The following is a 26,537-nucleotide window of genomic DNA, read 5'->3' on the forward strand; positions in this document are numbered from 1 at the left end:
CTGCATCAGAAAGATAATTAGAAGCATGCATAATCTTAGGAAATAAATTCAATATCTCTTCCCTGGGAACCCCTGAAGCAATTTGTGATTGTACATCTACCAACCACAGTTTTAGGGATCTAGCTACTGCTGTAGAAGCTATGGATGGTTTAAAGTTCAATGAAGCAGCTTCCCAAGCTCTTCTCAGGATATTATCGATTTTTTTATCAATCGGATCCCTCAGGCAACCAAAGTCCTCAAATTGAAGATCCGTTTTTCTGGAAACTTTAGACAAGGAGGGGTCCAGTTTTGGAGCAACCCCCCAGTACTTTTGATCTTCAGAACTATATGGATATCTTTTGGACAGAGATTTAGGCCAAAACGCTCTTTTCTCTGGGACCTCCCACTCTCTTTGAATTAAATCTTTGAGAGTACCATGTACTGGAATAAAGGAAGTCTGAGGGTCTGCTAAAGTCTCATACATCTGATCTAGTGGTGTTAATGATTTCTTCTCTGTAGTAATCCCCATTGCTTTATGCATGTGTTCTAACAACTCCTTCATAAACTCAGTGGAAAAGGCAAATTTCTGCTCTTTAACACCTTTTTCCCCCGTCTGTTCAGATTCAGAAGATATTTCTTCAAATGAAGAGATCTCTAGTTCTCCCTCCGATTTATCTGATTCCTCAGCATCTTCCTCTAGTCTCCTCTTTTTTGCCTTTCCTTCCCTCTGGGGAGGAATCGGTACAGAAACAGGTTTAGGTAACTCAACCGGTGGAGCACTAGTAGATGCTGCAGCCATCAGCTCAGTATCAGCTTCAGGAGTAGTATTAACAGGATTACATCTCATTAACTCCATAGCAGAGGTTATCTCTGACTTAATCCATCCCCTTAAGTCTTTAAACATAGACGGAGATTCTTCCCTCACCACTTTTTCAGTACATGACTGGCATAGTAATTTATTTGAAGATGATGACAATTTCTCATGACATACTGCACACTTTTTCACTGACTTCTGAGTAGTTTTAGTTCCAGAAGATCCAGCTGATCTACTAGCTCTAGCGGATGTATCAGTTTTCACAGGGTTAGCAGGCTTGTCTGGTCTGTCCGTCCTGTCAGATCTAGAATCTGATTTGGCTTCCATAGTAATAGCTTCAGGCTGCAATAAAATACAGACAAAACCAGCCATCAGCCTGAGAACCCTTCAACAACAACTAATATGCCTCATATATGTTATATGATCATACCAGAGAGGGAACGGAGCGACACTCCACAGAGCCCTGGGAGGAAGATCCAGTGGCAGCCTCCATAGTCAGTTACCGATTCTGACTATGAAATTCATTTAAATAGGTTTTCCAGTCGAAACAACTCCGCCCACAGCATACCCTAATGCACATACCTTTAATTGCCCCAATCAACGGTCTCTGCAACAGCTCATCCCGGGCAGCCTCTGCTGATACCACGCTGCACCATGCTGCATACCGCCGCTGGAGCGCACGCCGGGCCAGGACCTTCCTGCTTCCGGCTTCCTGTCACGTGAGGCGCCAGTCACGTGACCCGCGGGCGGGACTTCCGCATACGCGCACTTCCGCATTCAGTCCGACGAGAGGGAGGCTATTGCGCGCAGCGTGTCCCCGCGCTAAAGCTACTAGTCAGCGCCTACCAAGGGGAACACACCAGTCGCGGCTCCTGCAGAAAGCATGGGTGGCCAGACCTCCCTCCACCTAGCATCCTGCGTGGACAGGAAAAACAACTGATGGGGTAAGGGCACATGATGTTATATACCTGTCTAATCCCTGACTAATCAATTATGTAAATCTTTTAACTAGCTTCCTGTCCAGTGTGTGTGGAAGGAGACAAGTCTCAGGGTTGCTGTCCTGAGACGTTCTGGGAAAAAGTGCTTCATTTTTACAATAATTATGTATAAATTATTTAGTCAGTGTTTGCCCATTGTAAAATCTTTTAAATCCCTGATTTACATTCTGACATTTATCACATGGTGTCATTTTTACTGTTGGCAGGTGATGTACCTGCTGCATGCTGTTTTGACAGTTGGAAACAGCTATAAACAGCTATTTCCCACAATGCAACAAGGTTCACAGGAAACTGCCAGAAGAACCTTGATACTCAAAGCTTCTTGTGGGAGGGGTTTCACCACAATATCAGTCATACAGCGCCCCCTGGTGGTCTGTTTGTGAAAAGGAATAGATTTCTCATGTAAAAGGGGGTATCAGCTACTGATTGGGATAAAGTTCAATTCTTGGACGGAGTTTCTCTTTAAAGGGAGTGAATGGGGTGGGGGAAGAGGGAATGGGACGGTACACCACAGCAGGACCGCCTCTTCCTGTCTGAAAATTTGACTTTAGCAAAAATTCTATTGTTTAGAGGAGTGATTACAGGGACTGGGAGGAACAAAAAGAGGAACAGGCAATGCACAGAGGTAGGTGGATCCAGCATGAAGATCTCTCTGCTTACCTCAGGCAGTTTTGCTTTGGGTCAGGTGCGCTTGAAGAAAATGCAGCATACTGTCAGTTTATTTTTTTGCCATGAAAATGTGTTAAGATGTGAATGGAGCGATGTGCTTCCACATTGCGGAAAACACAAGATTTCTTTTTTAAATTGGATCTAGTGCAAGGGTGCCAAACTCAAATACATAGTGGGCCGAAATTGCACACTGGGGCCTAGTCGCAGGCCAACCTCAATGTCTACTGGCCACCTGTCTCCCTTATAAGGTTCTCTAGTGGTCCTCCCTCCCCTATCCAGTTCCCTGGTGTCTAGAGACCCCCTCCCTCCCCTATACAGTTCCCTGGTGTCTAGTGTCCCCCCTCCCTCCCCTATACAGTACCCTGGTGTCTAGAGACCCCCACCCTCCCCTATACAGTTCCCTAGTGTTTAGTGCTTTCCCCCTCCCTTCCCCATATGGCTTCCCTGGTGGTCTAGAGTGGGCCAAACATAATGCAAAGTTCGGAAACCAATTTAATGGCTCTGAGTCTGAGTTTAGGCCCAATTTAAGAAGTCATGCTATAAAACATTGCTGCAAGTTCTGGAAATGCAGAGGTAACAAATCAGGACTTTATGTGATTATGTGATAACCTTCCGGCGTGCCCACTTTACCTCCGGTTTCTATTCATTTTTACTTTTAAACATTAAAGAGCGCAGCTGTTCTGTGCATCACCAGGGCAACCAGCAGGCAGGATTGCCTTCAAAGGATGACACTCACAATGGAAAAACCTTTACCTGTTACAGGATGGTGTACGTGCAGCTGAGCGATACAGGTTCCAGGATGGTGTATGTGCAGCTGAACAATACAGGTTCCGGGATGGTGTATGTGCAGCTGAACGATACAGGTTCCAGGATGGTGTATGTGCAGCTGAATGATGCAGGTTCCAGGATGGTGTATGTGCAGCTGAATGATGCAGGTTCCAGGATGGTGTATGTGCAGCTGAACAATACAGGTTCCGGGATGGTGTACGTGCAGCTGAACGATACAGGTTCCAGGATGGTGTATGTGCAGCTGAATGATGCAGGTTCCAGGATGGTGTATGTGCAGCTGAATGATGCAGGTTCCAGGATGGTGTATGTGCAGCTGAATGATACAGGTTCCAGGATGGTGTATGTGGAGATGAATGATGCAGGTTCCAGGATGGTGTATGTGCAGCTGAATGATACAGGTTCCAGGATGGTGTATGTGCAGCTGAACGATACAGGTTCCAGGATGGTGAATGTGCTCGCTGAACGATACAGGTTCCAGGATGGTGTATGTGCAGCTGAACGATACAGGTTCCAGGATGGTGTATGTGCAGCTGAACGATACAGGTTCCAGGATGGTGTATGTGGAGATGAATGATACAGGTTCCAGGATGGTGTATGTGCAGCTGAACGATACAGGTTCCAGGATGGTGTATGTGCAGCTGAACGATACAGGTTCCAGGATGGTGTATGTGGAGATGAATGATACAGGTTCCAGGATGGTGTATGTGCAGCTGAACGATACAGGTTCCAGCATGGTGTATGTGCAGCTGAACGATACGGGTTCCAGGATGGTGTATATGCAGCTGAATGATACAGGTTCCAGGATGGTGTATATGCAGCTGAATGATGCAGGTTCCAGGATGGTGTATGTGCAGCTGATTGATACAGGTTCCAGGATGGTGTATGTGGAGATGAATGATGCAGGTTCCAGGATGGTGTATATGCAGCTGAATGATACAGGTTCCAGGATGGTGTATGTGCAGCTGAACGATACAGGTTCCAGGATGGTGTATGTGCAGCTGAACGATACAGGTTCCAGGATGGTGTATATGCAGCTGAATGATACAGGTTCCAGGATGGTGAATGTGCTCGCTGAACGATACAGGTTCCAGGATGGTGTATGTGCAGCTGAACGATACAGGTTCCAGGATGGTGTATGTGTAGCTGAACGATACAGGTTCCAGGATGGTGTATGTGCAGCTGAACGATACAGGCTCCAGGATGGTGTATGTGCAGCTGAATGATACAGGTTCCAGGATGGTGTATGTGCAGCTGAATGATACAGGTTCCAGGATGGTGTATGTGCAGCTGAACGATACAGGTTCCAGGATGGTGAATGTGCTCTCCGAACGATACAGGTTCCAGGATGGTGAATGTGCAGCTGAACGATACAGGTTCCAGGATGGTGAATGTGCTCGCTGAACGATACAGGTTCCAGGATGGTGTATGTGCTCGCTGAACGACACAGGTTCCAGGATGGTGTATGTGCAGCTGAATGATACAGGTTCCAGGATGGTGAATGTGCAGCTGAACGATACAGGTTCCAGGATGGTGAATGTGCTCGCTGAACGATACAGGTTCCAGGATGGTGAATGTGCAGCTGAACGATACAGGTTCCAGGATGGTGTATGTGCTCGCTGAACGATACAGGTTCCAGGATGGTGTATGTGCTCGCTGAACGATACAGGTTCCAGGATGGTGTATGTGATCGCTGAACGATACAGGTTCCAGGATGGTGAATGTGCTCGCTGAACGATACAGGTTCCAGGATGGTGTATGTGCAGCTGAACGATACAGGTTCCAGGATGGTGTATGTGCAGCTGAACGATACAGGTTCCAGGATGGTGAATGTGCAGCTGAACGATACAGGTTCCTGGATGGTGTATGTGCAGCTGAACGATACAGGTTCCAGGATGGTGAATGTGCTCGCTGAACGATACAGGTTCCAGGATGGTGTATGTGCAGCTGAACGATACAGGTTCCAGGATGGTGTATGTGCAGCTGAACAATACAGGTTCCAGGATGGTGAATGTGCTCGCTGAACGATACAGGTTCCAGGATGGTGAATGTGCAGCTGAATGATACAGGCTCCAGGATGGTGTATGTGCAGCTGAACGATTCAGGCTCCAGGATGGTGTATGTGCAGCTGAACGATACAGGTTCCGGGATGGTGTATGTGCAGCTGAACGATACAGGTTCCAGGATGGTGAATGTGCAGCTGAACGATACAGGTTCCAGGATGGTGTATGTGCAGCTGAACGATACAGGTTCCAGGATGGTGTATGTGCAGCTGAACGATACAGGTTCCAGGATGGTGAATGTGCAGCTGAACGATACAGGTTCCTGGATGGTGTATGTGCAGCTGAACGATACAGGTTCCAGGATGGTGAATGTGCTCGCTGAACGATACGGGCTCCAGGATGGTGAATGTGCTCGCTGAACGATACGGGCTCCAGGATGGTGTATGTGCAGCTGAACGATACAGGTTCCAGGATGGTGTATGTGTAGCTGAACGATACAGGTTCCAGGATGGTGTATGTGCAGCTGAACGATACAGGCTCCAGGATGGTGTATGTGCAGCTGAATGATACAGGTTCCAGGATGGTGTATGTGCAGCTGAATGATACAGGTTCCAGGATGGTGTATGTGCAGCTGAACGATACGGGCTCCAGGATGGTGAATGTGCTCTCCGAACGATACAGGTTCCAGGATGGTGAATGTGCAGCTGAACGATACAGGTTCCAGGATGGTGAATGTGCTCGCTGAACGATACAGGTTCCAGGATGGTGAATGTGCAGCTGAACGATACAGGTTCCAGGATGGTGTATGTGCTCGCTGAACGATACAGGTTCCAGGATGGTGTATGTGCTCGCTGAACGATACAGGTTCCAGGATGGTGTATGTGATCGCTGAACGATACAGGTTCCAGGATGGTGAATGTGCTCGCTGAACGATACAGGTTCCAGGATGGTGTATGTGCAGCTGAACGATACAGGTTCCAGGATGGTGTATGTGCAGCTGAACGATACAGGTTCCAGGATGGTGAATGTGCAGCTGAACGATACAGGTTCCTGGATGGTGTATGTGCAGCTGAACGATACAGGTTCCAGGATGGTGAATGTGCTCGCTGAACGATACAGGTTCCAGGATGGTGTATGTGCAGCTGAACGATACAGGTTCCAGGATGGTGTATGTGCAGCTGAACAATACAGGTTCCAGGATGGTGAATGTGCTCGCTGAACGATACAGGTTCCAGGATGGTGAATGTGCAGCTGAATGATACAGGCTCCAGGATGGTGTATGTGCAGCTGAACGATTCAGGCTCCAGGATGGTGTATGTGCAGCTGAACGATACAGGTTCCGGGATGGTGTATGTGCAGCTGAACGATACAGGTTCCAGGATGGTGAATGTGCAGCTGAACGATACAGGTTCCAGGATGGTGTATGTGCAGCTGAACGATACGGGCTCCAGGATGGTGTATGTGCAGCTGAACGATACAGGCTCCAGGATGGTGTATGTGCAGCTGAATGATACAGGTTCCAGGATGGTGTATGTGCAGCTGAATGATACAGGCTCCAGGATGGTGTATGTGCAGCTGAACGATACGGGCTCCAGGATGGTGTATGTGCAGCTGAACGATACAGGTTCCAGGATGGTGTATGTGCAGCTGAACGATACAGGTTCCAGGATGGTGAATGTGCTCTCCGAACGATACAGGTTCCAGGATGGTGAATGTGCAGCTGAACGATACAGGTTCCAGGATGGTGAACGTGCTCGCTGAACGATACAGGTTCCAGGATGGTGTATGTGCTCGCTGAACGACACAGGTTCCAGGATGGTGTATGTGCAGCTGAATGATACAGGTTCCAGGATGGTGTATGTACAGCTGAACGATACAGGTTCCAGGATGGTGAATGTGCTCGCTGAACGATACAGGTTCCAGGATGGTGAATGTGCAGCTGAACGATACAGGTTCCAGGATGGTGTATGTGCTCGCTGAACGATACAGGTTCCAGGATGGTGTATGTGCTCGCTGAACGATACAGGTTCCAGGATGGTGTATGTGCTCGCTGAACGATACAGGTTCTAGGATGGTGTATGTGTAGCTGAACGATACAGGTTCCAGGATGGTGTATGTGCTCGCTGAACGATACAGGTTCCAGGATGGTGTATGTGGAGATGAATGATGCAGGTTCCAGGATGGTGTATGTGGAGATGAATGATGCAGGTTCCAGGATGGTGTATGTGCAGCTGAACGATACAGGTTCCAGGATGGTGTATGTGCAGCTGAACGATACAGGTTCCAGGATGGTGTATGTGCAGCTGAACGATACAGGTTCCAGGATGGTGTATGTGCTCGCTGAACGATACAGGTTCCAGGATGGTGTATGTGGAGATGAATGATGCAGGTTCCAGGATGGTGTATGTGCAGCTGAACGATGCAGGTTCCAGGATGGTGTATGTGCTCGCTGAACGATACAGGTTCCAGGATGGTGTATGTGCTCGCTGAACGATACCGGTTCCAGGATGGTGTATGTGCAGCTGAACGATACAGGTTCCAAGATGGTGTATGTGCAGCTGAACGATACAGGTTCCAGGATGGTGTATGTGCAGCTGAACGATACAGGTTCCAGGATGGTGTACATGCAGCTGAACGATACAGGTTCCAGGATGGTGAATGTGCTCTCCGAACGATACAGGTTCCAGGATGGTGAATGTGCAGCTGAACGATACAGGTTCCAGGATGGTGAATGTGCTCGCTGAACGATACAGGTTCCAGGATGGTGTATATGCAGCTGAACGATACAGGTTCCAGGATGGTGAATGTGCTCTCCGAACGATACAGGTTCCAGGATGGTGAATGTGCAGCTGAACGATACAGGTTCCAGGATGGTGAATGTGCTCGCTGAACGATACGGGCTCCAGGATGGTGTATGTGCAGCTGAACGATACAGGTTCCAGGATGGTGTATGTGTAGCTGAACGATACAGGTTCCAGGATGGTGTATGTGCAGCTGAACGATACAGGCTCCAGGATGGTGTATGTGCAGCTGAATGATACAGGTTCCAGGATGGTGTATGTGCAGCTGAATGATACAGGTTCCAGGATGGTGTATGTGCAGCTGAACGATACGGGCTCCAGGATGGTGAATGTGCTCTCCGAACGATACAGGTTCCAGGATGGTGTATGTGCAGCTGAACGATACAGGTTCCAGGATGGTGTATGTGCAGCTGAACGATACAGGTTCCAGGATGGTGTATGTGCAGCTGAACGATACAGGTTCCAGGATGGTGTATGTGCAGCTGAACAATACAGGTTCCAGGATGGTGAATGTGCTCGCTGAACGATACAGGTTCCAGGATGGTGAATGTGCAGCTGAATGATACAGGCTCCAGGATGGTGTATGTGCAGCTGAACGATTCAGGCTCCAGGATGGTGTATGTGCAGCTGAACGATACAGGTTCCGGGATGGTGTATGTGCAGCTGAACGATACAGGTTCCAGGATGGTGAATGTGCAGCTGAACGATACAGGTTCCAGGATGGTGTATGTGCAGCTGAACGATACGGGCTCCAGGATGGTGTATGTGCAGTTGAACGATACAGGCTCCAGGATGGTGTATGTGCAGCTGAATGATACAGGTTCCAGGATGGTGTATGTGCAGCTGAATGATACAGGCTCCAGGATGGTGTATGTGCAGCTGAACGATACGGGCTCCAGGATGGTGTATGTGCAGCTGAACGATACAGGTTCCAGGATGGTGTATGTGCAGCTGAACGATACAGGTTCCAGGATGGTGAATGTGCTCTCCGAACGATACAGGTTCCAGGATGGTGAATGTGCAGCTGAACGATACAGGTTCCAGGATGGTGAATGTGCTCGCTGAACGATACAGGTTCCAGGATGGTGTATGTGCTCGCTGAACGACACAGGTTCCAGGATGGTGTATGTGCAGCTGAATGATACAGGTTCCAGGATGGTGTATGTACAGCTGAACGATACAGGTTCCAGGATGGTGAATGTGCTCGCTGAACGATACAGGTTCCAGGATGGTGAATGTGCAGCTGAACGATACAGGTTCCAGGATGGTGTATGTGCTCGCTGAACGATACAGGTTCCAGGATGGTGTATGTGCTCGCTGAACGATACAGGTTCCAGGATGGTGTATGTGCAGCTGAACGATACAGGTTCCAGGATGGTGAATGTGCAGCTGAACGATACAGGTTCCAGGATGGTGTATGTGCTCGCTGAACGATACAGGTTCCAGGATGGTGTATGTGCTCGCTGAACGATACAGGTTCCAGGATGGTGTATGTGCAGCTGAACGATACGGGCTCCAGGATGGTGTATGTGCAGCTGAACGATACAGGTTCCAGGATGGTGTATGTGCAGCTGAACGATACAGGTTCCAGGATGGTGAATGTGCTCTCCGAACGATACAGGTTCCAGGATGGTGAATGTGCAGCTGAACGATACAGGTTCCAGGATGGTGTATGTGCTCGCTGAACGATACAGGTTCCAGGATGGTGTATGTGCAGCTGAATGATACAGGTTCCAGGATGGTGTATGTGCTCGCTGAACGATACAGGTTCCAGGATGGTGTATGTGCTCGCTGAACGATACAGGTTCCAGGATGGTGTATGTGCAGCTGAACGATACAGGTTCCAGGATGGTGTATGTGCAGCTGAACAATACAGGTTCCAGGATGGTGAATGTGCTCGCTGAACGATACAGGTTCCAGGATGGTGAATGTGCAGCTGAATGATACAGACTCCAGGATGGTGTATGTGCAGCTGAACGATTCAGGCTCCAGGATGGTGTATGTGCAGCTGAACGATACAGGTTCCGGGATGGTGTATGTGCAGCTGAACGATACAGGTTCCAGGATGGTGAATGTGCAGCTGAACGATACAGGTTCCAGGATGGTGTATGTGCAGCTGAACGATACGGGCTCCAGGATGGTGTATGTGCAGCTGAACGATACAGGCTCCAGGATGGTGTATGTGCAGCTGAATGATACAGGTTCCAGGATGGTGTATGTGCAGCTGAATGATACAGGCTCCAGGATGGTGTATGTGCAGCTGAACGATACGGGCTCCAGGATGGTGTATGTGCAGCTGAACGATACAGGTTCCAGGATGGTGTATGTGCAGCTGAACGATACAGGTTCCAGGATGGTGAATGTGCTCTCCGAACGATACAGGTTCCAGGATGGTGAATGTGCTCGCTGAACGATACAGGTTCCAGGATGGTGTATGTGCTCGCTGAACGACACAGGTTCCAGGATGGTGTATGTGCAGCTGAATGATACAGGTTCCAGGATGGTGTATGTACAGCTGAACGATACAGGTTCCAGGATGGTGAATGTGCTCGCTGAACGATACAGGTTCCAGGATGGTGAATGTGCAGCTGAACGATACAGGTTCCAGGATGGTGTATGTGCTCGCTGAACGATACAGGTTCCAGGATGGTGTATGTGCTCGCTGAACGATACAGGTTCCAGGATGGTGTATGTGCAGCTGAACGATACAGGTTCCAGGATGGTGTATGTGCAGCTGAACAATACAGGTTCCAGGATGGTGAATGTGCTCGCTGAACGATACAGGTTCCAGGATGGTGAATGTGCAGCTGAACGATACAGGCTCCAGGATGGTGTATGTGCAGCTGAACGATACAGGCTCCAGGATGGTGTATGTGCAGCTGAACGATACGGGCTCCAGGATGGTGTATGTGCAGCTGAACGATACAGGTTCCAGGATGGTGTATGTGCAGCTGAACGATACGGGCTCCAGGATGGTGTATGTGCAGCTGAACGATACGGGCTCCAGGATGGTGTATGTGCAGCTGAACGATACAGGTTCCAGGATGGTGTATGTGCAGCTGAACGATACAGGCTCCAGGATGGTGTATGTGCAGCTGAACGATACGGGCTCCAGGATGGTGTATGTGCAGCTGAACGATACAGGTTCCAGGATGGTGTATGTGCAGTTGAACGATACAGGTTCCAGGATGGTGTATGTGCAGCTGAACGATACAGGTTCCAGGATGGTGTATGTGCAGCTGAACGATACAGGTTCCAGGATGGTGTATGTGCAGCTGAACGATACGGGTTCCAGGATGGTGTATGTGCAGCTGAACGATACAGGTTCCAGGATGGTGAATGTGCAGCTGAACGATACAGGTTTCAGGATGGTGTATGTGCAGCTGAACGATACAGGTTTCAGGATGGTGTATGTGCAGCTGAATGATACAGGCTCCAGGATGGTGTATGTGCAGCTGAACGATACAGGTTCCAGGATGGTGTATGTGCAGCTGAACGATACAGGTTCCAGGATGGTGTATGTGCAGCTGAACGATACGGGTTCCAGGATGGTGTATGTGCAGCTGAACGATACAGGTTCCAGGATGGTGAATGTGCAGCTGAACGATACAGGTTTCAGGATGGTGTATGTGCAGCTGAACGATACAGGTTTCAGGATGGTGTATGTGCAGCTGAATGATACAGGCTCCAGGATGGTGTATGTGCAGCTGAACGATACGGGTTCCAGGATGGTGTATGTGCAGCTGAACGATACAGGTTCCAGGATGGTGTATGTGCAGCTGAACGATACAGGTTTCAGGATGGTGTATGTGATTGCTAAGGACCCATTCGCACTGTGGCAATTTGCTTACCACTGATCACTAGCGATTTTAAAAGCACATGTAATTAAAAGTGATCTCACTGCCGCGATTGCCGGTGATTCGCTGTAAACGTAAGCGGGGTGCGATTTTGGAGCAATACCGAGTGAAATGTTGAAAAAAAAAAAAAAATCGCTTCCGCTCAAAGATCACAAAAACCTCCAATAAAAAATAAGTGGTAATCACAAAAAAAAACTAAAACCCACTGTCACAAAACGCTAGAGATTTTGCTAGCGTTTTGCAAACCCACGTGTAAGATACATGTTCCAGGACAGTGCATGTGCAATTTGCAATAACCTGCACGATCGATGCATGCTTTTCCGAATTGCGGTAAACACATGGCGCTGCAATTTGAAGAATCGTGAACAGCTGCATAAAATTGCATGCGGTAAATACCGGTATGTTCACACACACAAAATAAAAAGCAGAGCGCTGCAAACCCCCACAAACGCTAGCAAAATAGCCGATGCCAGTGTGTGGCCAGCCTAACTTTTCTAATTCCAAATTTGCTTATGATTTCATCTGCAATTTATTAAGAAACTCCGCCCCTCCACCTGAAAGACCGCCTCAGCCATGTTTCCTGAAGTCATCTAAAGCTCTATGGCCACCCCCACCTGCCTGTGTTCCGCCCCCAGCTCAGCAGCCACCAAAGTCACAAGGGGGTGGGGGTAACCACAGAGCTTCAGCAGAATTTAGGGGAAAAAAATGCCACCCGGGATTTGCCGAGGAGGTGACAGAGTTTCTGTCATTATTGAATGACAGGCCAGAAGGAGAGTAACTAACCCCGCCATCCACCGACCCTGGCAGCAGTAATAGAGAGCCTTACACTGTAGGCTCACCATTTTACACTGGAAGTACTCGTTAAAGAGACACTGAAGCGGGAAAAAAAATGATGATATAATGATTTGTATGTGTAGTACAGCTAAGAAATAAAACATTAAGAGCAAAGACATGAGTCTAATATTGTTTCCAGTACAGGAAGAGTTAAGAAACTCCAGTTGTTATTTATGTAAAAGAACCACAGAGCTCCACCACTTTCACAGTCGCAGAGAGCTCTGTCTTCTGAAGCTTGTTATCTCAACCGTCAGTAACTGTATTTTCTTTTTTTTCGCTTCAGTGTCTCTTTAAAGAGACTCTGTAATAAAAAAAATCCCTGGGGGATACTTACCTCAGGAGGGGGAAGCCTCAGGGTCCCAATGAGGCTTCCCCATCCTCTGTACCTAGGGGGAATCCAGTCTCTCGCAACCCTGACAAGCGACATCAAAGGCGTGTGCAATATTTACCTACAACGATCCTGTGCAGGCGCAGTAGAACTCTCCGAGGAGGACAAGGGAAGCCTCAGTAGGATCCAGAGGCTTCCCCCTCTCGAGGTAAGTATCCCCCAGAGGTTTTTTTTTGGTACTATTCCGTTAGCCGGGCGCAACCACCAGGTGGTGTTAATTACTATTCCCCCTCCAGGCCGCCATGAATAGTAGGGGAAGATGTAACTCTGGTGGAGTTTTATCGCCACCTAGTGGATGCGCACGGCTAACGGAAAAAAGCTTTTTTATTTTTGTTACAGGTTTTCTTTAAAGAGGAGCTGTCAGCCATGCTATCTCAGGGGAAAAAACACACATGTAAGTAGATAAATACTTGCTCTACTTACATAATATATATATTGCACTGTCCACGTTTTGATTTTAGTGATTTTTCTACTGTAAAAAAGGGAAAAACCTTCTTAGCATTTCCCATTTTAACTGTGGCTATTTTGAAGCCAATCCTGATGTCATTTCCTCCCTTACCTTCCTCTCCCTGATTGTGTATGCATTGCCCGCCCTCCACTATAGAAAGTGCATTGTCGCAGCTTGAGAAATATTGGCCAATCAGAGAGGAACAGAGGTTTGGGAGGGAAAAACAGGAGGGAAAGAGGCTTCAGCCAATCAGGCTGCATTAGTTAAGTCTGAAGTAGAGAAGCAAAAAAGGACAACCCAGAATGCCCTGCAACTTCCTTTTTGCGTTCCAAATTTGTGTGTACCAAATAAGTCAGGCAAACTGGGGAATGATCATTTATCAACAAGAAACGGAATAGTGATTTTAACTTTCGGATTGCCTGGTTTGCAACCCTATTACTTGTTTACCAGATAATTGATTTTTTATTTTATGCTCGACGGTTACGCTTTAAGGTATTGGGCCAAAAAAAACTAAAAACGCTCTACAAAAAAAACATACTTGCAAAGTACAGGGTTGACTTGTTAAAATAGAAGGTTAGGTTATGTGATCGCTTTCCTGGGTCTGAAAAGCAAGCCCATAATGCATCACTTCAGATGGTGGCTGGAGGCTGGAGCCAAGCAAATATTATCTTTTTGCCTTTGTGAGCCCTGCCAAAATATTATCTTTATCTTGTCTTATTTTTTTTTAATAGCGCCAATCTTGATAATTTAACTTCTTTAACCACTTTGCCATGTGCGCTCCCGGCCGCGGATCGTTAGCCCAGGAATCAATGAATCGGGCCATGGTGCCCGATCACCGATTCCTCTCCCCCGCAGAAAAAGCGACAACTTCTCTCGGAAGCCTTGCTTTTTCTGCCTCCTACGTCCCTCTAAGCGTACATCTTACGCGTAGAGTGAGGTCATGTAAACAAACCTAAGGTTGCCATCTTGTGGCCAAAAAGTAAAACTACAGTGGCTTGCAAAAGTATTCGGCCCCTTTGAAGTTTTCCACATGTTGTCACATTATTGCCACAAACATGAATCAATTCTATTGGAATTCCACGTGAAAGACCAATACAAAGTGGTGTACAGGTGAGAAGTGGAACGAAAATCATACATGATTCCAAACATTTTTTACAAATCAATAGTGGGGTGTGCGTAATTATTCAGCCCCCTGAGTCAATACTTTGTAGAACCACCTTTTGCTGCAATTACAGCTGCAAAAAAAAGTCTTTTAGGGTATGTCTCTACCAGATTTGCACATCTAGAGACTGAAATCCTTGCCCATCATTCTTCTTTGCAAAACAGCTCCAGCTCAGTCACTTTAGATGGACAGCATTTGTGAACAGCAGTTTTCAGATCTTGCCACAGATTCTCGATTGGATTTAGATCTGGACTTTGACTGGGCCATTCTAACACATGGATATATTTTGTTTTAAACCATTCCATTGTTGCCCTGGCTTTATGTTTAGGGTCGTTGTCCTGCTGGAAGGTGAACCTCCGCCCCAGTCTCAAGTGTTTTGCAGTCTCCAATAGGTTTTCTTCCAAGATTGCCCTGTATTTGTCTCCATCCATCTTCCCATCAACTCTGACCAGCTTCCCTGTCCCTGCTGAAGAGAAGCACCCCCTGAGCATGATGCTGCCACCACCATATTTGACAGTGGGGATGGTGCGTTCTGAGTGATGTGCAGTGTTAGTTTTCCGCCACACATAGCGTTTTGCATTTTGGCCAAAAAGTTCAATTTTGGTCTCATCTGACCAGAGCACCTTCTTCCACATGTTTGCTGAGTCCCCCACATGGCTTGTGGCAAACTGCAAATGGAGGAACTGCAAAGGAAATCTTTTTGTAGCCTAAGCCTGCTTTAAATTTCTTAATAACTTTATCCCTAACCTATCTGGTGTGTTCTTTGCACTTCATGGTGTTGTTGCTTCCAAGATTCTCTTAGACAACCTCTGAGGCCGTCACAGAGCAGCTGTATTTGTACTGACATTAGATTACACACAGGTGCACTCTATTTAGTCATTAGCACTCATCAGGCAATGTCTATGGGCAACTGACTGCACTCATACCAAAGGGGGCTGAATAATTACGCACACCCCACTTTGCAGTTATTGATTTGTAAAAAATGTTTGGAATCATGTAAGATTTTCGTTCCACTTCTCACGTGTACATCACTTTGTATTGGTCTTTCATGTGGAATTCCAATAAAATTGATTCATGTTTGTGGCAGTAATGTGACAAAATGTGGAAAACTTCAAGGGGGCTGAATACTATTGCAAGCCACTGTACATCTACATAAAAAAATAAAAAAAATAAACATATATTTAAATTTAAAAAATTACAATTTACATCCTACCCTCCCAAAAATACCCAAATAAAATGTATAATAATAATAATAATAATAATAAAAACATTACAATTAAAAAAAACAAAAAACAAAAATTTACCTAAGAGTCTAAACTTTTTAAATATCTATGTAAAGATGAAATATTTCTATTTTTTTTTTTTTATTATAAGCTTGTAAATAGTGATGGTTGCAAAACGGAAAAAAATGCACTTTTATTTCCAAATAATCGCCATACATTGTGATAGGGACAGAATTTAAACGATGTAATAACCGGGACAAATGGGCAAATACAATACGTGGGTTTTAATTATGGAGGCATGTATTATTTTATAACTATAATGGCCGAAAACAAAGAAATAATGATTTTTTTCCTTTTTTTCTTATTCTTACTGTTAAAATGCATTTACAGTAAGGTAGCTCTTAGCAAAATGTACCCCCCAAAGAAAGCCTAATTGGTGGCGGAAAAAACAAAATATAGATCAGTTCATTGTGATGAGTAGTGATAAAGTTATAGGCTAATGAATGGGAGGTGAACATTGCTCGGATGCATAAAGTGAAAACGACTGAAGGCTGAAGTGGTTAACTGAAAATTGCACCTCTGCTCTAAAACATAAAACACGGCGGAAAAAAAAAATAGAAAACACATAAATGGTTGGTATAACATTCTCTGCCTCTACCCTACACAGTAGAAACTTTTCTGTTTGTTTAATTTTCAAATACAGCTCAACACAATCTGAAACTTCTGGAACAGCAATCTTATCAATTAGCTTTAAAGTTAAGTGGGGGTTTCAATGATTAACCTTTCCATTCATATCCTTCCCCCCCCCCCCCCCCCCCCCATTTTATGCTGTGTTTAATGTTTTAGGCTAAAGTTGAAATTTGAGGTAAGCCAGTTGCAATGAATTGGCCCGCCGCTTGTGTGTGTTGGGGGTGGGGTTAGGTTGTGGACTACCCATGGAAATATACCATCCTGAATGTGTAGATGCAGGTATTAGTACTGTAGGTGTATCATGCACTTGCACATAGATTTCTCTGTTCTAGAGCAACTCAGTCAGATTCTGTTCCCTCCTGCCACTGATCGGGGGACGTGGACACCCGATAGAAGACGTAAGACTGGGAGATATGACTGCTCAGCCATGTGGTTCATAAGTACAATTATAACCGTCTCTCTTTTTTAATTGGCTGATTTCTGATGGTAGCGAACAGCCTGGGCATTATCTGATGCAGTGCTTCTCTCGCTGTCTGTGGTTTTGGGATCCAGCTGGCAGAACGTTTCTGTAGGACTGCCTGTAATGGATCTGGCTTAGAGAGCTTTGCACTTATGAGATAATTGTGTTCTAAAGTTGTTATGACAAATGATATCTTTGAGGATAAGATTCAGTGTGGATGTTCCAAATAGACTGTAATGAAGAGAATAGTCTACAGAAATGAACTAAAGGTACTCATTGTAAATTCAAGTGGATTTAATGAGGCATGTAGTAAATTAATTAGGATATAACCTGGTTTCAGCATCAGAAACAACTACTGTAGCTACAGTATATATTGGGCTCTTTTCACAAAACCATGTGTGGTAACTTTTTTTGGGTGAAAAATTACCTCCAGTGATAATTCACTAAAAATAGTGAAAATAGTGAGTATTCACTAAAAATGTACCAAGTGTGAGAAATGTTTAATAAAAGTGCGGTAAAACAGGTGATAAAACAGTCAGTAATATGTACAGAAAAAAAGCTTTGTTGACCACTGTAGGGCAGCCCATATGCTTGTCACCCATTACACAGAGACGGCCCAGTAAAGCCTGTCACATTTAAAGGGGAACTGAAGAGAGAGCTATATGGAGGCTGTCATGTTTATTTCCTTTTAATCAATACCAGTTGCCTGGCAGCCTTGCTGGTCTATTTCTCTGCAGTAGTATCTGAATAACACCAGAAACAAGCATGGAGCTAATCTTGTCAGATGTGACTTTAAAGTCTAAACCACTGAAACACCTGATCTGCTGAATGCTTGTTCAGGGGCTATGGTTAATAGTATTAGAGGCAGAGGATCAGCAGGGCTGCCAGGCAACTGGCAGTGCTTAACCACCCTGGCGTTCTATTAAGATCGCCAGGGCGGCTGCGGGAGGGTTTTTTTTAAATAAAAAAAAAACTATTTCATGCAGCCAACTGAAAGTTGGCTGCATGAAAGCCCACTAGAGGGCGCTCCGGAGGTGTTCTTCTGATCGCCTCCGGCGGCCAGAAGTAACACGGAAGGCCGCAATGAGCGGCCTTCCGTGTTTTGCTTACTTCGTCACCATGGCGACGAGCGGAGTGACGTCATGGACGTCAGCCGACGTCCTGACATCAGCCGCCTCCGATCCAGCCCTTAGCGTTGGCCGGAACTATTTGTTCCGGCTGCGCAAGGCTCAGGCGGCTGGGGGGACCCTCTTTCGCCGCTGCTCGCGGCGGATCGCCGCAGAGCGGCGGTGACCAGGCACCACACGCGGCTGGCAAAGTGCCGGCTGCGTGTGCTGCTTTTTATTTCATCAAAATCGGCCTAGCAGGGCCTGAGCGGCACCCTCTGGTGGTAATGGACGAGCTGAGCTCGTCCATACCGCTAAGGTGGTTAAAAGGAAATAAACATGACAGCCTCCATATACCTCTCTTCAGTTCCCCTTTAAAGTGGGACCTCAACTCTTGCGCAGGACAGAAGGAAAACATATATAAATGCACCCTGTATGTATATAATTTAGCCTGTCTAATTCCCCCTCATCTGTGAATAATCACAACTGTAATTTGAGCTCTAAGCTGTGCCAGCTGGCTGCCTCGGCAGAGCTGCTAATGTGTAAACACAGAATGTTAACCCTATGTCTGTTTCCATGAAAGCAGGAAGTACATACACTGGAGATTTTTTGTTAGATTTGTATGAGCTGTAACAAACAAATGTTTTTCTTTAATGGTTATTATGCTGTTGCTTATCTTTTAGAGCAGAGATGAATTTCCTCCTCGGCATCTATAAAATCATCTAAAAGACTGTACGAGGTGTGAAAGTGCGCCTTGAGATTAGACACACTCGTCTTTTCTGCCTTCTATGTAAAATTGACATAAACTCGAGCAAAGAAAGCTCAAAAGGCTCCATCCTGAAGGCCAACAGCAGAGAAGTGATAATTATCACCAACCATTTGTAGGTGATAAAAAAATCCTTAATTAACACCAACTTTTCAATTTTCAATACATTTTGAGGTAATTAACACACTTTTACCTCACTTTTACCGCATGAGGCAATTTAGGGAGAAAAAAATTTGTGAATTTCAAAATGGAGATATTTTAGTCGGTATTTATCACAACCTAATTTAACTCATGCGGTAACTCATTGAGAATAGAGCCCATTGTTGTATATTGATATGTAACCCTGCCTTCCCAGTGATGATTGTGCACCAGTGCACTTTTGTGTTGTGTCTACTGGCTTTGGAAAACGAAGTAAACAGACTCCCCAACTCCATACTCCTCCCCCCCCCCCCCCCCCCAGCTCCTGCCTCCAGACTCCAGTCCCTCCAGCTGCCTCCAGACTCCTGTCCCACCAGCTGCCTCCAGACTCCTGTCCCACCAGCTGCCTCCAGACTCCTGTCCCTCCAGCTGCCCCTCCAGACTCCTGTCCCTCCAGCTGCCCCTCCAGACTCCTGTCCCTCCAGCTGCCCCTCCAGACTCCTGTCCCTCCAGCTGCCCCTCCAGACTCCTGTCCCTCCAGCTGCCCCTCCAGACTCCAGTCCCCCCAGCTCCTGCCTCCTCCAGACTCCTGTCCCTCCAGCTGCCCCCTCCAGACTCCTATCCCTCCAGCTGCCCACTCCAGACTCCTGTCTCCTCCAGACTACTGTCCCCCCACCCGGAGCAGTGCTTTTCAGCACCGCCATAGACTGTAATGGGAATCAGTCTATAGCGGTGCTCAGTGAGTAACGTCGGCTCTGTCAGAAGACGGAGCCGATGTTGCTTAAAAAACACAATAATTCGGCCTCCAGCAATCGCTGGAAGCCAAATTATTTCATTCCCCCACTATCCATGGCGGCCTGGAGGGGGAATAGTAATTAAAACGGCCCGGACTTGTGCAGAAGCAGGATCAGCCATACACTGCTGTATCCTGCGCCCAAGTCTACCGGCGCCGATTTCAAATGTACTCCCCCCAGCTGATTCCTCCAGGCTCCTGTTCCCCCAGCTGCCTCCTCCAGACTCCTGTCCCCCCAGCTACCTCCTCCAGACTCCTGTCCCCCCCAGCTACCTCCTCCAGACTCCTGTCCCCCCCAGCTACCTCCTCCAGACTCCTGTCCCCCCAGCTACCTCCTCCAGACTCCTGTCCACCCAGCTACCTCCTCCAGACTCCTGTCCCCCCAGCTCCTGCCTCCTCCAGACTCCTGTCCCCCCAGCTGCCTCCTCCTGACTCCTGTCCACCCAGCTGCCTCCTCCAGACTCCTGTCCCCCCAGCTCCTGCCTCCTCCAGACTCCTGTCCCCCCAGCTCCTGCCTCCTCCAGACTCCTGTCCCCCCAGCTCCTGCCTCCTCCAGACTCCTGTCCCCCCAGCTCCTGCCTCCTCCAGACTCCTGTCCCCCCAGCTCCTGCCTCCTCCAGACTCCTGTCCCCCCAGCTCCTGCCTCCTCCAGACTCCTGTCCCCCCAGCTGCTTCCTCCAAACTCCTGTCCCCCCAGCTGCTTCCTCCAGACTCCTGTCCCCCCAGCTGCTTCCTCCAGACTCCTGTCCCCCCAGCTGCTTCCTCCAGACTCCTGTCCCCCAGCTGCTTCCTCCAGACTCCTGTCCCCCCAGCTGCTTCCTCCAGACTCCTGTCCCCCCAGCTGCCCCCTCCAGACTCCTGTCCCCCCAGCTCCTGCCTCCTCCAGACTCCTGTCCCCCCAGCTCCTGCCTCCTCCAGACTCCTGTCCCCCCAGCTCCTGCCTCCTCCAGACTCCTGTCCCCCCAGCTCCTGCCTCCTCCAGACTCCTGTCCCCCCAGCTCCTGCCTCCTCCAGACTCCTGTCCCCCCAGCTGCTTCCTCCAAACTCCTGTCCCCCCAGCTGCTTCCTCCAGACTCCTGTCCCCCCAGCTGCTTCCTCCAGACTCCTGTCCCCCCAGCTGCTTCCTCCAGACTCCTGTCCCCCCAGCTGCTTCCTCCAGACTCCTGTCCCCCCAGCTGCTTCCTCCAGACTCCTGTCCCCCCAGCTGCTTCCTCCAGACTCCTGTCCCCCCAGCTGCCCCCTCCAGACTCCAGTCCCCCCAACTCCTGCCTCCTCCAGACTCCTGTCCCTCCAGCTGCCCCCTCCAAACTCCTGTCTCCTCCAGACTCCTGTCCCCCCAGCTCCTGCCTCCAGACTCCTGTCCCCCCAGCTCCTGCCTCCAGACTCCTGTCCCCCCAGCTCCTGCCTTCCTCCAGACTCCTGTCCCCCCAGCTGCTGCCTCCTCCAGACTCCTGTCCCCCCAGCTCCTGCCTCCAGACTCCTGTCCCCCCAGCTCCTGCCTCCTCCAGACTCCTGTCCCCCCAGCTGCTGCCTCCTTTAGATTCCTGTCCCTCCAGCTGCTTCCTCCAGACTCCTGTCCCCCCAGCTCCTGCCTCCTCCAGACTCCTGTCCCCCGGGCTCCTGCCTCTGTCCCCCCAGCTGCTGCCTCCTCCAGACTCCTGTCCCCCCAGCTGCTGCCTCCTCCAGACTCCTGTCCCCCCAGCTGCTTCCTCCAGACTCCTGTCCCCCCAGCTCCTGCCTCCTCCAGACTCCTGTCCCCCCAGCTCCTGCCTCCAGACTCCTGTCCCTCCAGCTGCTGCCTCCTCCAGACTCCTGTCCCCCCAGCTGCTTCCTCCAGACTCCTGTCCCCCCAGCTCCTGCCTCCTCCAGACTCCTGTCCCCCCAGCTCCTTCCTCCAGACTCCTGTCCCCCCAGCTCCTGCCTCCAGACTCCTGTCCCCCCAGCTGCTTCCTCCAGACTCCTGTCCCCCCAGCTGCTGCCTCCTTTAGATTCCTGTCCCTCCAGCTGCTTCCTCCAGACTCCTGTCCCCCCAGCTCCTGCCTCCTCCAGACTCCTGTCCCCCGGGCTCCTGCCTCTGTCCCCCCAGCTGCTGCCTCCTCCAGACTCCTGTCCCCCCAGCTGCTGCCTCCTCCAGACTCCTGTCCCCCCAGCTGCTTCCTCCAGACTCCTGTCCCCCCAGCTCCTGCCTCCTCCAGACTCCTGTCCCCCCAGCTCCTGCCTCCAGACTCCTGTCCCTCCAGCTGCTGCCTCCTCCAGACTCCTGTCCCCCCAGCTGCTGCCTCCTCCAGACTCCTGTCCCCCCAGCTGCTTCCTCCAGACTCCTGTCCCCCCAGCTCCTGCCTCCTCCAGACTCCTGTCCCACCAGCTCCTGCCTCCAGACTCCTGTCCCTCCAGCTGCTGCCTCCTCCAGACTCCTGTCCCCCCAGCTGCTTCCTCCAGACTCCTGTCCCTCCAGCTGCTGCCTCCTCCAGACTCCTGCCCCCCCAGCTGCTTCCTCCAGACTCCTGTCCCCCCAGCTCCTGCCTCCTCCAGACTCCTGTCCCCCCAGCTCCTTCCTCCAGACTCCTGTCCCCCCAGCTCCTGCCTCCAGACTTCTGTCCCTCCAGCTGCTGCCTCCTCCAGACTCCTGTCCCCCCAGCTGCTTCCTCCAGACTCCTGTCCCCCCAGCTCCTGCCTCCTCCAGACTCCTATCCCCCCAGCTCCTTCCTCCAGACTCCTGTCCCCCCAGCTCCTGCCTCCTCCAGACTCCTGTCCCCCCAGCTCCTGCCTCTGTCCCTCCAGCTGCCTCCTCCAGACTCCTGTCCCCCCAGCTGCCTCCTCCCCCGACTCCTGTACATCAGGCACTCTGTTCCCCTCTTCTCCCCGGCCACTCTCTCCCCACACCCGGCACTTTCCCCAGACTACTCACCGGAGCCCCGAGCACTCCTCAGCGATCTCCCCGTCCGCACAGCGTCCTTCCTCTCTCGTTGCTATGCCGCGGCCCGGCCTCCCCTGGCAACCGCAGGCAAACCCGGAAGCGGACACCGAGCTCCAGGCCACGCCCATCCGCCTCTCACGCGGCCTGCCATTGGTGGAGCGCCAGGACCTTCCTGGAAGCCGTTCCTAGGACAGAGGTTTCTCCGGCGACGGCGCGCGGCTGGCTGGCCAATGTATTGCCTGCCTATCTCAATGGCGACACGTCACACCGTCTCCTCCTGCGGAGGCCGCGCTGCTGCCAGAACTTGGCTGTCCTCACACTTCATTTGTAACTTTTCAGCTTTTATCTCCCGAGGCTCTGACTGCTGGACATATCCCAGCCAGGTCAACATCTGCACAGAGTTTGTATGTTCTCCCCGTGTCCGTGTGGGTTTCCTCCGGGCACTCCGGTTTCCTCCCACATTCCAAAAACATACAGATAAGATAAGTTAATTGGCTTCCCCCTAAATTCTGGGCCAGTGCGCCAACGAAATAATCTACCCGTCGTCGAATCTTCCTACATCCAGTGACAAATGCATAGCAGGAGGTTTAAAGAAAACCAGGGACGTTGGGAAAAATTTTTTATTCATACCTGGGGCTTCCTCCAGCCACATAAGCCTGGAGCGCTCCCACGCCGCCGTCCTCCGCTGCCTCTATGCGCCGGTACCGGGTCCCGTACTTTCGGCCAGTCGACGCACGCGTAGTAGTGCGTCACTGCCGGCGGACGTGGCCAATTTTCCGCATGCATAGGGGCTCCCTCCATATCCTTACGCATCTGCCTCCATACTACGCAGGCGCATGCGTAAGGATATGGAGGGAGCCCCTGTGCATGCGGAAAGTGACGGGACCCGGTACCGGCGGAGATCGGCGCGTAGATTGACGAGTCTGAGGCAGAACTACAGCCGAAAGCTCCGCCTCCCCGGGCAGCAAAATCCACGACCTGGAAAGTGGATTTTTGCCCCGGGATTAGAGGGGTTTAGAGGCATTGTTCAGCCGCGGGATGGCGGCGTTTCAGCTACTAGCATAATGCTCAAGAGGACTTGTAAGTAAAAAGGGAGATTTTTTTAAAGAGAATCTGTATTGTTAAAATCGCACAAAAGTAAACATACCAGTGCGTTAGGGGACATCTCCTATTACTCTCTGTCACAATTTCGCCGCTCCTCGCCGCATTAAAAGTGGTTAAAAACAGTTTTAAAAAGTTTGTTTATAAACAAACAAAATGGCCACCAAAACAGGAAGTAGGTTGATGTACAGTACGTCCACACATAGAAAATACATCCATACACAAGCAGGCTGTATACAGCATTCCTTTTGAATCTCAAGAGATCATTTGTGTGTTTCTTTCCCCCTGCAGCTATCTTCCACTGAAGTGTCAGGCTGTTTCTTCCTGCAGAGTGCAGACAGCTCTGCCTGTATGTAATTCCTCTGTATGTGAAAGCCCAGCCAGCTCAGAGGAGGATTTATCCAGCTTGTAAAAGATAAGAGAGAAGAGAGAAGCTGCCCTAATCTAAATAATACACATGCAGTGTGCAGAGAGGGGCCTGGAGGGGGGAGATGCATCACAGAACCACAACACTGAAGAACTTGGCAGCCTTCCAGACACAGGCTGACAAGTCTGACAAGAGAGAGATAAGTTGATTTATTACAGAGATGGTGATAGTATAAAGTGCTGCAGTAAGCCAGAACACATTAGAATAGCTTTTGGAACTTGTAGGATGATAAAAAACAGGATGCAATTTTTGTTACGGAGTCTCTTTAAGGTTTCAGAGTCTATTTAAGCCAAGGTCACATAGGCCATAGCCTAGTGCACCCCAGGATGAAGGGGCACCAAAAGATGAAGGGCAGGTAGGCAGCAGGGTATACTGGGGGGGGGGGGGGGGTCACCAGGCTACCTATACTGGAGGGAGAGGGGATCCTCAGGTTATACAAAAGAGAGGGTCATCTAGATTCTTATACTAGAGGGGAGGGTCATCAGACTGCCGATACTAAAGGGAAGGGGAGTCATCAGGCTATCTAAACTGGAGGGGGGAGGCAGGAAGGGTTATGTGGCTACCTATACTGGAGGTGGAGGGGAAGTGTCATCTGGATGACTATACTGAAGGGGGGTAGCTGCTGACAGTGGCCTTGGGCCTAGACTACCAGTCCCCTCCTGGCTGATCAGTCTCTCGCCGTCCTCCGCTGCCTGGGTCGTCCACAATTCGGCCCTGTCTGTTTGGGGCCAGTCGGCGCAGGCGTAATCTGTCTGTGCGCACTCCTCCTTTGCGCACATGTTGCCTGAAGGCAGCACTACTGCCTGCGCGGGGGCAGACTGCTCCCGGAGGTGGAAGCACAGCTGGGCCGCGCATGTGCAGAACGCCCCTTACACCGGAGGACTTTCGGGGCCAAATTGCGGACGGGGTTGGATGGCGATCGAGCGATAGCCTGGAGAGGGCTGGAGAAAGCCCCAGGTATGTGTACTTTTTAAAAAATCCCCTCATCTCAGGTTTACTTTAAACAAGGTCCATTATCTGTAAAGGTATCCAGGGCCGAAGCAGAGGCGAGAGAGGCTCCAGCCTCGGGGCGCAGTGTAGGAGGGGGCGCAGAGCTGGGCGGAGGCGAGAGAGGCTCCAGCCTCAGGGCACAGTGTAGGAGGGGGCGCAGAGCTGGGCAGAGGCGAGAGAGGCTCCAGCCTCGGGGCGCAGTGTAGGAGGGGGCGCAGAGCTGGGCAGAGGCGAGAGAGGCTCCAGCCTCAGGGAGCAGTGTAGGAGGGGGCGCACAACTCACTCAGCTATCATTCCACCTATTGTGTTTGAAGCAGAGAGAAATAAGAAAAGGGGATACATGGCAGTGACTGCAAGCCAGATAACTAGAGATAAAGGTGTTGGGGGCCCTGGGGCACCTTTTAGTCTGATAGCAATCAGTGTGTGACGGCTGGGGTGGGAGGGATGGAGGGGCGCACTTTGGTGTCTCAGCCTTGAGTGCTGGAGGGCCTTGTCTTGGCTCTGAAGGCATCCCCCTCTATTGTCCCCCTTTTAGGTTTCATATGGTCAACTGCTAGCAGCTCCCTCTGCCATGTACGACACTTCTCTGGTAAAACACAGAAAAGCATTTGCTGTCAGTTTGCCACTGCGTCACGTTTTGAGCCCTAAGGGGATACCGTAACCAAGAAACGCTGCTGCCAATAGAAGCTACATGTAGTGTCTGGGAAAAATCGATCCACCACGGTGCTTGCCTAGGAGCTAGTGTAGCTGAGGAGAGCCAGTGAGAAAATTCACAGGGAAATTCCGCTAACGTGATTGGGTGGACAGCGCCCACTCGTACTTCGAGGTATCAGGTTGTAGTATTAATACGCCCACACTATTCGGCCAATTGGAATGCTTTCAGTTGTACACGTTGCTGTGATTGGAGAACTGATGCCTATGGACTTTCTTGCTGGGCTGCCTTAACCATTTAAGCTGCCGCGGTGGAGGACGCAATTGAGAGTAAACGGAGTTGGGTCAATGCTCCCATTCATCTCAATACACTTGGCAGTGGATCTCGGCGTTACACGCTGGGAACATAGACCGTCTTCCATCCATCTGAACTGGACCTTAGGGCATGCATTGTGCGGTTCATATGGAATGGCCATATTACGCTTATAGAATGCAATAGGATAAACAGAGGGGCCAGAAAGAATAAAATACACTAA

The 26,537-nt window shown here is 49.6% G+C and overlaps 1 protein-coding gene across 1 annotated transcript in view; it reads right to left on the reverse strand.

Annotated features, from left to right (window-relative positions):
* The window catches only part of DNAL4 (dynein axonemal light chain 4), a 37,794-nt gene extending 14,785 nt beyond the window's left edge, over positions 1-23,009 (reverse strand). The window contains exon 1 of the mRNA XM_068252109.1: positions 22,824-23,009. The gene's annotated coding sequence lies outside the window, so the exon portion shown is untranslated. The remainder of the gene's footprint in view (positions 1-22,823) is intronic.
* Positions 23,010-26,537: the final 3,528 nt, after the last annotated feature.

This window comes from Hyperolius riggenbachi, chromosome 9, assembly GCF_040937935.1.
Source record: "Hyperolius riggenbachi isolate aHypRig1 chromosome 9, aHypRig1.pri, whole genome shotgun sequence".
Classification (NCBI taxonomy): Eukaryota; Metazoa; Chordata; class Amphibia; order Anura; family Hyperoliidae; genus Hyperolius; species Hyperolius riggenbachi.